The sequence below is a fragment of the Triticum aestivum genome, chromosome 7A (genome assembly GCF_018294505.1).
Source record: "Triticum aestivum cultivar Chinese Spring chromosome 7A, IWGSC CS RefSeq v2.1, whole genome shotgun sequence".
In the NCBI taxonomy this organism is placed as follows: Eukaryota; Viridiplantae; Streptophyta; class Magnoliopsida; order Poales; family Poaceae; genus Triticum; species Triticum aestivum.
In genome coordinates, this window is record NC_057812.1 from 571573148 (window position 1) to 571587121 (window position 13974).

Here is a 13974-nt window from a genome sequence, read left to right on the forward strand (position 1 = left end):
CTGTAGGACAGACACGCCTCCATCAACTAGATGAGGTACCAGACTGCCTAGTTGACCAGCATCCTTAGCCCTCCCTATTAGAATCGTCAACATATTGACTATGATGTTAAACAGAATAGGTGACATCGGATCTCCTTGTCTCAGGCCCTTATGTGTTTGGAAATAGTGACCTATGTCATCATTCACTTTAATTCCAACACTCCCTTTTTGTGCGAAAAATTCTACCTGTTGTCTTCAGGCTTGATCAAAGCCTTTCATACGCAAAGCCTGTTGAAGAAATGGTCATTTAACTTTGTCATACGCCGTTTCAAATTCCACTTTGAAAACAACCCCGTCTAGTTTTTTCGTGTGAATTTCATGGAGCGTTTCATGAAGGACCACAACCCCTTCTAGGATGTTTCTGTTCGGCATGAAAGCAGTCTGAGACGGCTGCACCTCAGAATGCGCAATCTGTGTGAGTCTATTTGTCCCAACCTTGGTGAAAATTTTGAAACTTACGTTAAGAAGGCAGATCGGCCTGAACTGCTCAATTCGCACGTCCTCTGTTTTCTTAGGGTGCAATGTAATAGTTCCAAAATTTAGATGAAACAACTGAAGATGTCCAGAGAATAGATCATGGAACATCGGTAGCAAATCCCGTTTAATGATATGCATCATTTTTTATAAAACTCCGCTGGAAATCCATCCGGCCCCGGAGCTTTATTATTCTGCATCTGAGAAATAGCTTCAAACACCTCTTTCTCCGAAAATGGAGCAGTCAAAATATTGTTCTCATCCGCAACAAGTTGAGGAATATCCTCAATCCTTGACTCATCCAAGGACACAAAATTATCCTCCGACGGCCCAAAAAGCTGCTTATAGTAGTTGGTGATATATAATTTTAGATTTTCCTGCCCTAGGATCGTCCCCTCATCTTGCTCAAGCTGAAAGATTTTTTTCTTTCTATGCTTCCCATTTGCGATCATATGAAAGAATTGAGTGTTGGCGCCCCCTTGGACAACTTTGCGGACCTTAGCCCGCAATGCCCACTTCAATTCGTCTTCTCGCAGGAGTTCTTTCAATCTCATCTGTGCATCTACTTTAGCATGCAGTTCTGTGGGTATTAGGATTGTGGACTCGGCTTTTACATCTAAGGCCTGAATAAGAGTAAGGAGTCTTTTATTTTCAACCTTATAAATCCCACTGAGATGCTTAGCCCACCCACGCAAGAAACTTCTCAAATGTCTTATCTTATTCTGCCAACGCTCAACAGGCGTCCTCCCTCCTACATCTTTAGCCCATTCCCTGGCTATTAGGTCAAAGAACCCTTCTCTCTCAAACCACGCAAGTTAGAAAGAGAAAGTATTTTTATTCCCCACATGTGTTGCCTCACCAGAATCAACCAGCAAAAGAGTGTGATCAGAGATTTCGCGCGATAACGTCTGGACTGTTACCAGAGGAAACTTCTGTTCCCAGTCAACACTCGCGAGGACACGATCTAGCTTCTCAAACGTGGGGGTTGGCAAATTATTAGCCCAAGTGAATTTTCTATCCGAAAGCTCTATCTCTCTCAGATCCAAGCTTTCAATAGTGGTATTAAACATGAACGACCATCGGCCATCAAAGTTATCATTGTTCTTTTCGTCCCTCCTTCTAATAATATTAAAGTCACCCCCAACTAAGATTGGAAGCTGCTCAAACCCGCAAATACGGACCAAATCCACCAAAAATCTGGTTTGAGTTCTGGTTGCGCGGCCCCATATACCGCCACCAGTGCCCAATTGAACCCATCGGCCTTCGATCTAACCCGAAATTTGACAGCGAAGTCTCCCATAACCACACCGCGGACTTCCAACGTCTCGCATCTAACCCCAAGTAAAATCCCACCTGATCTTCCTCTCGGGGGTAGGCAGTGCCAATCAAAATCAACCCCTCCTGATAACGTATTTAGGAATTACAGGGAGAAATTACTCCGCCCAGTTTCAGAGAGGGCGATAAAATCCAACCTATGTTCAACAGAAGCATCTGCTAGAAATCTTCTTTTAGCCAAGTCTCTCAGACCTCTGCTATTCCAAAATATTCCTCTCATAATTCATCATGAAATTTTTTTGGTCATACGGATCCTAGCACTTCTATGCACAGCCGAAGCTGGATAAATCTTGTGCTTCCACTTACGCTTAGGCTTATTGTGAACATCCACCCAGTCCTCACAACCAGGTTCCGTGGACCTAACCCTATGATCCTCGCTGGGTTCATTGTCCCCAAGAGGTAGAGAGTCGTCATCCTCCTACGCCTCGGGAGAGGATGGGGCCATGTCCGCACAGAAAGTGTCTAGCAACCTGACTCCCAACGCATCAATGTCAGAATCATTCATAGGTTTAACAGCTACTAAGTTGCGAATCATATCTAAAGCGCGATCCGCTTCAAGAACCAGGAGATCATTAACAGAATTAGAGATTTCACTATCATTACTACCTAGTGAAACTCCTAACTAGTTTGCAATTTTGCATTATAAGTAATTTCATCCTTAGAAAAATTCAGAATGGAATTGGAAGTGTTGAACGACATACCAGTAGTGACCTCAATGTCACGAAGCTTGGCCGCCCGCTTCGCGCACCTCAGCTACATGTCATCAACATCCAGCTGGTTCTAGAGACGGCAGCTCATCCGCCGCCCCTCAGAAACAGGATCTGGAATGCCTCCAAAAGCGATGATCTCCTCCCGAGTAGCCCAGTTAGGGGTAAGGCCTCCAGCCCCACCCCCAACGCGTGGCCAGGCCACATCACCCTGAGAGGCGCCAAGAGCCGCAGGCACCGGCCCCAGCGAGCGCGGGGTAGGAGAGTGTTGGGCCACCTGCACATGCTCCCCACGTGACGCGACCAGCATAGACGTCGGCCCGCCCAAAGGCAAACAAGGAGAAGTGAGTGCGGGGGCCACCTGCCCCCACTCTCCACCCGACCCTGCCTTCAAGCAGGCAGGAGACGCAGCCACCGTGGTCGGCGTCAGCTGAAGTGTCCCGTACAGCCGGCCCTCAGGACCCACGGATGCCGCAGGCGCGGCCGTCCCAACCATTGCAGGAGAGGAGGGATCCGCGGCCTCCTGCCGCGTACCCCGCCCTACCACCGCAGGAGAGGAGGGAGCCGAGGCCTCCTGCCCGAGCCCCCCTCCCCAAGTGGTGATGCCACCAATCGGCAACATAGACATCTCCACCGTAGTCCTCATCAGTGGCGAGACATCGGAAGGAGAGTGAGAACAAGGGGCCACCTTCCCACAATCCTCCCTCCCCCCTCGACCGAAATCATCAAAGTATCCGACGTCACCGTGCGTCCATCAATAGAGTCATCAGCCACTACAAAATCCAAGGGAGGGAGCGTGCACCCTAACACGTCACCAGACTCCACTCAATCGCTCCATAACCTAGGAGGAGCAGAAGCTGGCTCAAATGAACCAAATCTCAAAGAAGTCATCGGCACCGTAACTGAAGAATCAGCCCCATTCCCGGGCGTCTGCGAGGTGGAACTCGGGCCGTTGGACGACTCATGCCCAACATCATCCCCTCGCGCATCCGTGTGACCTGATCCATCATTCCTATCATGCATATCCACATCCGTCCCCGCCAAAGCCTCAGCAAAAATATCCGTATCCTCAAACTCGATCTCAAGGTTAAAAACCTCGCCCCTATAAGTCCACTTAACCACGTCAGGTACGAACTCGATATCGTGGATACTCACGAGCAGTCGGGCCACCCCATTAGCACGGGTGAAGGCCATGTCCACCTTCTCAGTTTTTCCGATCAGAATTCTGAAGCTAGCAACAACACGAGCATCCTGAAGCGGCTTGGATGGAGCCCCTGAGAATCGCAACCATACCTTAGTGAGGGGCTTGCCCTGTGGCTCAACTCGCTTCCACTCAAGGAACTCGAGAATGCACTCAGTGCCAGGAACTATACACGACCCAAAGCTCAGAAGGCGCTCCAAGTCCTCTGTTGTAGGAAACACACCCCTATACGTGTTGATCTCGAGAAGAGTGAGCTCCCACTGAAAATCGCCTGGAGCTAACTCACTGAGCCTGTGAATAATCTGCGCCTCAGATACATCACCCTTCGTGACCTTGACAATCCCCGTGGTTGTGCTCTGGGGTTCGTCTGGTATCTCCCTCACGCTGGGAGACTCAAAGAACATCAGCTCAGCACAATAGACTCCATAGATGGTAATACTCGGCATCTGATCACGCAGAATGGGGCACTCCCCCGTGTCATGCACAGGCTTGAGGCAGGTATCACAAAGTTCAGTCACACATTCCGCTATAAAGTGGCTCCTCTCACCGCAGCGATAACACAACATCTTCTCCTTTTTGCAAGCCCACTTGGAGGCTCTATCTACATCCGACTTGTCGGCGGTAGCGACAGCCTCCGACACCATGGTCTCAGGTACCTCAGCATTGGCCAGCGCCGTCACCACCTCCATAGCCTGAGCAGACACATCCGGCGTCTGACCGGTAGCAACCGCCTCAGAGGATGTCGTTGGCTCCACCACAACAGACGAGGGAGGTTGGCGATAGCGGTTCCTACCGCCGCGAACACCGCGGCCACCACGATGGCCTCGGTAGCCACCTCGCTGCCGGTAGTCAGGGCCAGATGCCCCCTCAACAAAACCACCCGTGGGGCTGTAGAACGGTCTATCAGCCGAACCATCACTTTGCCATGCATATCCGCGGCCACCGCCCGCCGATGACGATCCACGATGATGGCCTTCATCATAGGCATTGTAGCCATCGTCACCCCATTGTCCCCGAGGTTGTCCAATAGCACCGCGGTCAACCGGCACACGAGTAGCATCCACACCTCCATCACCCGCATGCACAGGTTGAGGCGGTCGTTGAGTTTGCACCGGCACGGCACGATATTGAGGCGGCCTTGCCACGTAGTGTGGCGGCGGTGCCGCCTGCGGCTGCTGCCCAGGTGCCGCCCACGGTAACTGTCCAGTCAACGGTGCCTGCTTGCGAGGAACGACCGCACTGGGCTGCGGCGGCCGAAGTCCGATGCCGCGTCCCGCCACGGCAGGTGCGGCTGCCTGTGCACCCGGCCCGGACGCCGACGGCCTAGGGCCGGAGCCTCCGCCACGTCCCGTCGCCCCTGCAACATGCGTCGTCCCGGCAGCAGCTTTGGGTTTCTAAACCGGCGGCGCACCACCACCGCGCCCAGCCGGCGCGTTCCCGGCGGCTGCCAGCGCGTTCCTAGCGGCAGCCGGCGCTTTCTGCCCAGTCAAGGCCGCTCCACCTCGACTAGCCATCGCCGCCAGGGGGGATGCGAGCTGCGCGTCCAGAGCCACACGACGCGAAACCTGGCGCCGCAAGGCGCCGTCGAACCCTGGTAGTCTGCGATGAAACGTCCAGCGATCGACGCACGATCGGGAGCATGCACGGGCCATCGCATCGAACCGAAGTGGATTCCGTGACAACTTGGGCCTCATACCCCAGTTATCCTCGGCCCACTCAGAATTTGCCTAGACTAGGCTGTATCCCTCTCCGCAGACCGGGCCCAAACCGCCTCAGCCGCATCATGCCCACCAGCGCCAATCAGGGAATTCAAACGCTGACTCCGCGCGAGGCGGATCTCAGCCAGCTGACCGGCCGCCGGCGCCACCACCGCCGCCGCCGGCCGTTTCTTTTTCTTCCTCTTAACCATCTTCCAAGCACCCGCTTCAAAATAGTCGGACAATGAAAGTTTTGGAAGACATACCTTAGGTAGAGGACCGTGCCATGGTCGGATTGCCGAAGCCTCCGTGCGACGATGGACGACCCGGCGAACCATCTCGATGTTGTCTTCCTTCTCCAAACCTAACCTCGCCCGATCGTCTCGAGGGATCGCTAGGTCGGCAAGCAACGCCACCTCGTCCTCAGAATAGCCAACCCGGAACGCCTCGCAGATCGCGTCCGACGGCGTCGGCGAGGCCGCCGGAGACTCCTCGCCGTCCGGGTCAGCGCCCTTATCCTCCGAGTCACCAGCGCCGTCAGCCAGCGCCCAAAACCGCCCCCTACACGCCTATCTCTGGCGACTGAGGCCGCCCGCGGCGTCGCCCATCGCGGTGGAGAGTACATCGTCGTGACTGAATAGCGAGCGATGCTACACCTACGTAGAGGATGTTACGTAGTTTACGTAATCAGCGACCTGGCTATCTATGATTGGAGAAGGGGGAGGAAAGGGCCCCACCCACCTGAAAATCAGGGGGGGCAGAGAAGTTTGAAGGAAGGTTACGTAAGAGGTCTTCGTAGCTTTAAGTGGATGTAGGATTATCGCTGAATAGCTGTGGGTACATGGACCATGATAGTTTCTCCTAGTCGTGCCAGAACTTCCACTTGGACACTCCACTTGGATTTGTCCCACCTCGCCTAGCTACACGAGACGAGGCAGTGAGTTCAGCTACTTAACAAGGCCGGGTGCCAGAGGTTAAATACACGTTGGAAACTCAGGCTTTCACCTCAGTATAAACTGAAACAGAACCGAATTTCCCGGTTAACCGAATTTCTGGTTTTCAAAAGTTTTGTGCTCTTTTTGGTTAGGTTAGCAATATGAGAAACTGATTTTCATAAAAGACCAAACAGTAGAAACCGAACCGAACGCCCAGGCCTGTTAGTACGCTTGCTTAAACTGTCTCGAATATTATTGTCTTTGTTGTCTCAGTTTTTGTTTTTAGATTAAAATTATCAAAAAGTTACTATGTATTTAACAAAACGATAATGGATAAAAGCTTCCGCGTCACATTCTTCTTAGACCGATAGGATGCAAGTCGTAAACCAAAATTGTTGTGACGAGGTTTGGAGCTGACAAGTTGTTTCTGTTTTAATTTTTTTATTAAAATCATCAAAAAAGTACTCATATATTTAACAAAATGATAATGGATAAACACTTCCGCATCCATTTTTTCTTATACCGAGAGGACGTAAGTGGTCCAGCAAATATGTTGTGTCGAGGTTTGGAACTAAGACTGTTGTGGCTGAACAAGGAGTTATAAGACAAAAAAACTTTTTTAACTTTTAGATTAAAGCTATAAAATATTTATTCATATACTTACCAAAATGATAATGGATAAAAGCTTATGCATCCATTTTTTTTTCTTACAAGGAGAGAATGCAGGTACACCAAATTTGTTGCGACGAGGTTTATAGCTGACAGATTGTTTTAGTTTTATTTTATTTTATTAAAATTGATATACTCATATGTTTAACAAAAAAATCATGGGTAAAAGCTTTTGTGTCAAAAAAAAGCTTTCACCAAAAGGATGCAAGTGGCACACCAAATTTGTTGCGTGGAGGTTTGGAGCTGGCATGTTGTTTCTATAAAGACTTTAGATTAAAATTAAGAAACAATTACTCATATATTTAACAAAACGATCATGGATAAAATCTTCTTCATCACTTTTTGTCTTACACCGAAGGGATTGAGTGGTACATCAAAATTGTTGCGACACATTTTTTTTCTTCTTCTCAACAATCATGGATAAAAGCTTCTACGTCACTTTTTTTTTCTTACACCGAAAGGATGCAAGTGGTACACAAAATTTGTTGCGACGAGGTTTGGAGCTGGCATGTTGTTTTATAATATTTTTTGATTAGAACGAAGAAAAACTTACTCATATATTTAACAAAACAAGGATAAAATCTTCTGCATCACTTTTTTTTCCTACACCGAAAGGATGCAAGTGGTACACCAAATTGTTGCAACGAGATTTGGAGCTGGCATGTTGTTTATGTAATGTTTTTAGATTAAAATTAACAAAAAAAAAGAGGTTTGGAGCTGGGAGTATTGTGGCCGATCAAGGAGTTTAAAAGACAAAATAGAATATTTTTGCGGGGTACAAGAGAAAAATAAATTATTAACCCGCCAAGAAAGACAAAAGGAATTAACAGATGCAAATAAAAAAATAGTAATTTCTTTTATATAGATTGAATATGTTTAGAAGTCTCCAAAATGTGAAAAACTGTGCACGCTCGGTGGGACTCGAACCCACAATCCTTTGATTAGAAGTCAAATGCCTTATCCATTAGGCCACGAGCGCCTTCCAACATATATCTGCCCCTTGCCATATTAATAATACCATATCTGTGGTCAAAATACGAAATTATGCATGACAATTTAAAACAGATCATTTGTAAAAGAAAATAGTTTGGACTTTGGAAAGCAGGACATCGTGGAAGTAGGAATAATTTCAGTACCCTCTGACCCTAAATATTTTCCACTTATTCGGCCTAGTTTACCAAGTAATGCGACAAAATTACATCAGTACTTCGGGGTAGACTAGTCAGGTAAGAAAAAAATAACCTCACGTTAGGGTTGTGTTTCCTCTCGGCGGCCCCTCCGCCATCATAGAGAACTCCCGTTCCCTGCCCTCTTTCTTCGTCGATCAGAAGCCCTCGTGCTCTTGGTCGCCCCGATAGGAGAATTAGGGTCTCCCCGCCCGCGGATCTCACTTGTCGGGCAAGAGATCATGGATAGTTCGGCATCCGGCTCGGGCAACGTCGAAGCGATGATGAAGAAGCTTGTCTTGACCGAGGACAGTCTGGAGGATGTGATGATGTGCGATGAAGACCTTTTTAGGGCTCGACATTGCCAGAGGTAAGCTTCGTCGGGCCATTGCTCACTACTGTGGAGACAACAAGGCTTGTCAAGAATGTCATCGCTGAAGGCTTTCTTTCGCAAAACCCATTCCTTCTTTTGCACGGCTCCTTTCTTCCCTCGACTGACTACTGCGACCAAGTCGACTCCACTGACTCCATCGTTGTCCAGTTGTCGGCGTTTATTCTTTCCGCCCCGTTTGTTATGATTATTCTGTCCTTTTTTAGCAGTCCTCTGCCCACGGTGTTCACCCTGCCGGATCTTGTCATCCTCTTCTCCGTTTTCATACTGGTTGGCTATATCTATCAACTGGCGCATGGAGGTAAGCTTTGTCCTGAGTTTCAACTGAAGGTGTTTGTACCTCACTCCCTGCTGAAAAGCAAGGATGGCCCTATCCTCCGACAAGCCTTCCATGGAATTGCGTAATTGGGTCCATCTTTGGATGTACTCCTGAATGGATTCCTTTGGTTGTTGGACATAGATCATCAGCTCTTGGTACCCTCCGGGACACTTGTAGGTGCCCTCGAAGTTCTTGAAGATGATCCCCTCAAATTCCCTTCAGCTATGAATGCTATCTTCAGGCGGATTCTTCAACCAAGCTTTGGTTGACCCCTCTAGGTAAAGGGATGGGTTGCGCATGACTACATTCTTGTCACCTCCTCCAATTTGGACAGCAACAAGGTAATCGGCCATCCAAGTTTCTGGGTTGGTGTTTCCGTCATACTTCCCAATACCCGAGGCCATCTGGAATGGCTCAAGAAAGAGTGTCGTTCGTATTTGTCGACTGAAGCGCAATGGGCCCGAGGATCCCAATCCACTCAGCCTATCGTGCTCGTCCGCATGGCATGCAACCCGAGCGCGGGCCACTCGTCTTTGCACCAAGATCCCGTGTGTGTCACGTTGTTGTTTGTCTCGGTGCCTGGGGTACTCGTCCCTACGCCTGGGAGAACCCTCATGACACCGAGGGGGGTCTTCACGTTTGCGGGGATGTTCATCCCGCCTGCGTGGCCAATCATCCCGCAATCAGGGTGAACTATCCCGACCACAAGGTGAATCATCACGACTGCGGGGATGCACATCCCGGCTACATGGAGAGTCACTCGGGCGGCGGGGCGGTGACCCGCGTTGCCACGGTGGAAGCATGTCCCACCCTCGCGGATCATTCTTGTGCTTGAGAGGGGACTGATCATCACATGACACATGAGAATCATACCTATGCCGTGGAGAATAATCATCATGCCGCCACCGGCGGTCCTCCTGCCAGATAGGGGATCGAGTTTACCTTCCATCCATCCGAGTGGTGGTCCTGTGGCTAGCGCTCTAGGGATGATGTGACGATGCCAGGATGGGAACTTGGATCTCCGCCCCACCTACCCCCCGGTATCCGACTGCGGGACGCCATCCGGTCACAAGATTGTGATATGAGCTCGTTCTGAGTGACTGCCACCTTCAGGAAGGTGGGCATTGTTGAATGCCATCTGCGACAACTCCATCACCAGGCTACTGGATAGCATCAGCCAGCCTGGTCGCTACACGGACATTATTAATCGGGGTTCGAAGGATTTGGAGGTTGCTTGGGCCTCCGACTACGAAGTTATTGTTCAAATCCTGTCCTCCTTGGATGACTGAAGGGTCATTGGGGCGTTGTGGCTGACTGTTGTCCAACATTTCCTTCTCGCAGAGGATCAGGTTGTACTCAATTTGAGCCAGCCAGGCGCACTCTGCCAGTGTCTCCTGACGTGCGGCCTCAAGGGCCCTTTAGCCGGTGAATCACCTGGAATGGGGGGTGTGAAGGATCCTCTCGGTCGCCTCCTGTTGTTCTCGGGTGGCTGGGTCCTTATCAGCTGCGTCCCCCTCCAAACGTTGTGCTCGGGTTGGCCATAGTCTTATTACCACGAATCGGCTCTGGCGTTGGCATGCTAGCCATGAAGACTTCTGCTATAGAAACATGTGATCCACAACTCTCTTCTCCCTCGAAGGCAGACTCCAAGAAAGGATAAAGGGATTCAGAGTCCATCATGCCCACGATTCTGCTCGCGAGATGATGTAACTGAGGACGAGATTTTTTGAATCGCTTCTAGTGACGCCGACTGGTATGATGATGGGAGCTGCAAGGCCAACACTCCCGAGTCGGTTGCTCGGTAGTGGATGCTCCTGCGAGTTGGTAGGCCGACACTGTTCAATGTGGCATCAGGATGTCATTGTTGGAAATATGCCCTAGAGGCAATAATAAATTAGTTATTATTGTATTTCATTATTCATGATAATCGTTTATTATCCATGCTAGAATTGTATTGATAGGAAACTCAGATACATGTGTGGATACATAGACAACACCATGTCCCTAGTAAGCCTCTAGTTGACTAGCTCGCTGATCAATAGATGGTTACAATTTCCTGACCATGGACATTGGATGTCGTTGATAACGGGATCACATCATTAGGAGAATGATGTGATGGACAAGACCCAATCCTAAGCCTAGCACAAGATCGTGTAGTTCGTATGCTAAAGCTTTTCTAATGTCAAGTATCATTTCCTTAGACCATGAGATTGTGCAACTCCCGGATACCGTAGGAGTGCTTTGGGTGTGCAAACGTCACAACGTAACTGGGTGGCTATAAAGGTTCACTATAGGTATCTCCGAAAGTGTATGTTGGGTTGGCACGAATCGAGACTAGGATTTGTCACTCCATGTAAACGGAGAGGTATCTCTGGGCCCACTCGGTAGGACATCATCATAATGTGCATAATGTGACCAAGGAGTTGATCACGGGATGATGTCTTACGGAACGAGTAAAGAGACTTGCCGGTAACGAGATTGAACAAGGTATCGGGATACCGACGATCGAATCTCGGGCAAGTACAATACCGCTGGACAAAGGGAATTGAATACGGGATTGATTGAATCCTCGACATCGTGGTTCATCCGATGAGATCATTGTGGAACATGTGGGAGCCAACATGGGTATCCAGATCCCGCTGTTGGTTATTGGCCGGAGAGTTGTCTCGGTCATGTCTGCATGGTTCCCGAACCCATAGGGTCTACACACTTAAGGTTCGATGACGCTAGGGTTATTAGAAAGACTTGTATGTGATTACTGAATGTTGTTCGGAGTCCCGGATGAGATCCTGGACGTCATGAGGAGTTCCGGAATGGTCCGGAGGTAAAGATTTATATATGGAAAGTTGTTGTTCGGGTTCCGGGAAAAGTTCGGTTTTTCCTGGTATTGTACCGGGAAGCTTCCGGAAGGTTCCGGAGGATTCCGGAGGGGTCCGGAGGGGTCCGGAAAATGTTCCACCACGTCCAATACAGTAGCATGGGCTGTAAGGGGGCGCCCTAACCTTAATGGGCCAAGGGCACCAGCCCCCCCAAGGCCCATGCGCATGGGAGAGGGGAAACCCTAAGGGGGAGGGCCTCCACTTGACTTGGGAGGCACTCCTCCCCCCCTTGGTCGCCGCCCCCAACCCTAGATGGGATCTAGGGGAGCCGGCCCCCCTCTCTCCCCACCTATAAATAGTGGAGGGGTGGGAGGGCGGCCACACCCTTGAACCTGGCGCAGCCCCTCCCCTCCAATACCTCTCCTCCTCCGCGTGAGCTTGGCGAAGCCCTGCCGGAGAACTGCCACTCCATCACCACCATGCCGTCGTGCTGCTGTTGGACTCTCTTCCTCAACCTCTCCCTCCTCCTTGCTGATCAAGGCGTGGGAGACGTCTCTGTTCCGTACGTGTGTTGAACACGGAGTGCCGTCCGTTCGGCGCTAGGATCATCGGTGATTTGGATCACGACGAGTACGACTCCATCAACCCCGTTCACTTGAACGCTTCCGCTTAGCGATCTACAAGGGTATGTAGATGCACTCTCCTTCCTCGTTGCTAGATTACTCCATAGATTGATCTTGGTGATGCGTAGAAAATTTTAAATTTCTGCTACGATCCCCAACAGTGGCATCATGAGCTAGGTCTATGCATAGTTTCTATGCACGAGTAGAACACAAAGCAGTTGTGGGCGTCGATATTGTCAATTTACTTGCCGTTACTAGTCTTATCTTGATTCGGCGGCATCGTGGGATGAAGCGGCCCAGACCGACCTTACACGTACGCTTATGTGAGACTGGTTCCACCGACTGACATGCACTAGTTGCATAAGGTGGCTAGCGGGTGTCTGTCTCTCCCACTTTAGTCGGATCGGATTCGATGAAAAGGGTCCTTATGAAGGGTAAATAGAAATTGGCATATCACGTTGTGGTTTTGGCGTAGGTAAGAAACGTTCTTGCTAGAAACCTATAGCAGCCACGTAAAAACTTGCAACAACAATTAGAGGACGTCTAACTTGTTTTTGCAGCATATGCCTTGTGATGTGATATGACCAAAAGGATGTGATGAATGATATATGTGATGTATGAGATTGATCATGTTCTTGTAATAGGAATCACGACTTGCATGTCGATGAGTATGACAACCGGCAGGAGCCATTAGGAGTTGTCTTAATTTATTTATGACCTGCATGTCAACATAAACGTCATGTAATTACTTTACTTTATTGCTAAAGCGTTAGCCATAGTAGCAGAAGTAATAGATGACGAGACAACTTCAAGAAGACACAATGATGGAGATCATGATGATGGAGATCATGGTGTCATGCCGGTGACAACGATGATCATGGAGCCCCGAAGATGGAGATCAAAAGGAGCAAAATGATATTGGCCATATCATGTCACTATTTGATTGCATGTGATGTTTATCATGTTCTACATCTTATTTGCTTAGAACGACGGTAGCTTAAATAAGATGATCCCTCGCTAAAATTTCAAGAAAAGTGTTCCCCTTAACTGTGCACCGTTGCGAAGGTTCGTTGTTTGGAAGCACCACGTGATGATCGGGTGTGATAGATTCTAACGTTCGAATACAACGGGTGTTGACGAGCCTAGCATGTACAGACATGGCCTCGGAACACATGCGAAACACTTGGGTTGACTTGACGAGCCTAGCATGTACAGACATGGCCTCGGAACACGGAAGACCGAAAGGTCGAACATGAGTCGTATAGAAGATACGATCAACATGAGATGTTCACCGTTGATGACTAGTCCGTCTCACGTGATGATCGGACATGGCCTAGTCGATTCGGATCATGTTTCACTTAGATGACTAGAGGGATGTCTATCTGAGTGGGAGTTCATTAAATAATTTGATTAGATGAACTCAATTATCATGAACATAGTCTAAATTGTCTTTGCAAATATGTTGTAGATAAATAGCTCACGTTGTAGCTCCCTGTTTCAATACGTTCCTAGAGAAAGATTAAGTTGAAAGATATTGTAAGCAATGATGCGGACTAGGTCCGTAGTCCGAGGAGTGTCCTCACTGCTACACAGAAGGCT

At 49.2% G+C, this 13974-nt stretch overlaps 1 non-coding gene across 1 annotated transcript; it reads right to left on the reverse strand.

Moving 5' to 3' along the window:
* Nucleotides 1–7963: 7963 nt before the first annotated feature.
* On the reverse strand, nucleotides 7964–8036 carry TRNAR-UCU (transfer RNA arginine (anticodon UCU)). The gene has a single exon. It is a non-coding gene; the product is annotated as a tRNA-Arg (tRNA).
* Nucleotides 8037–13974: the final 5938 nt, after the last annotated feature.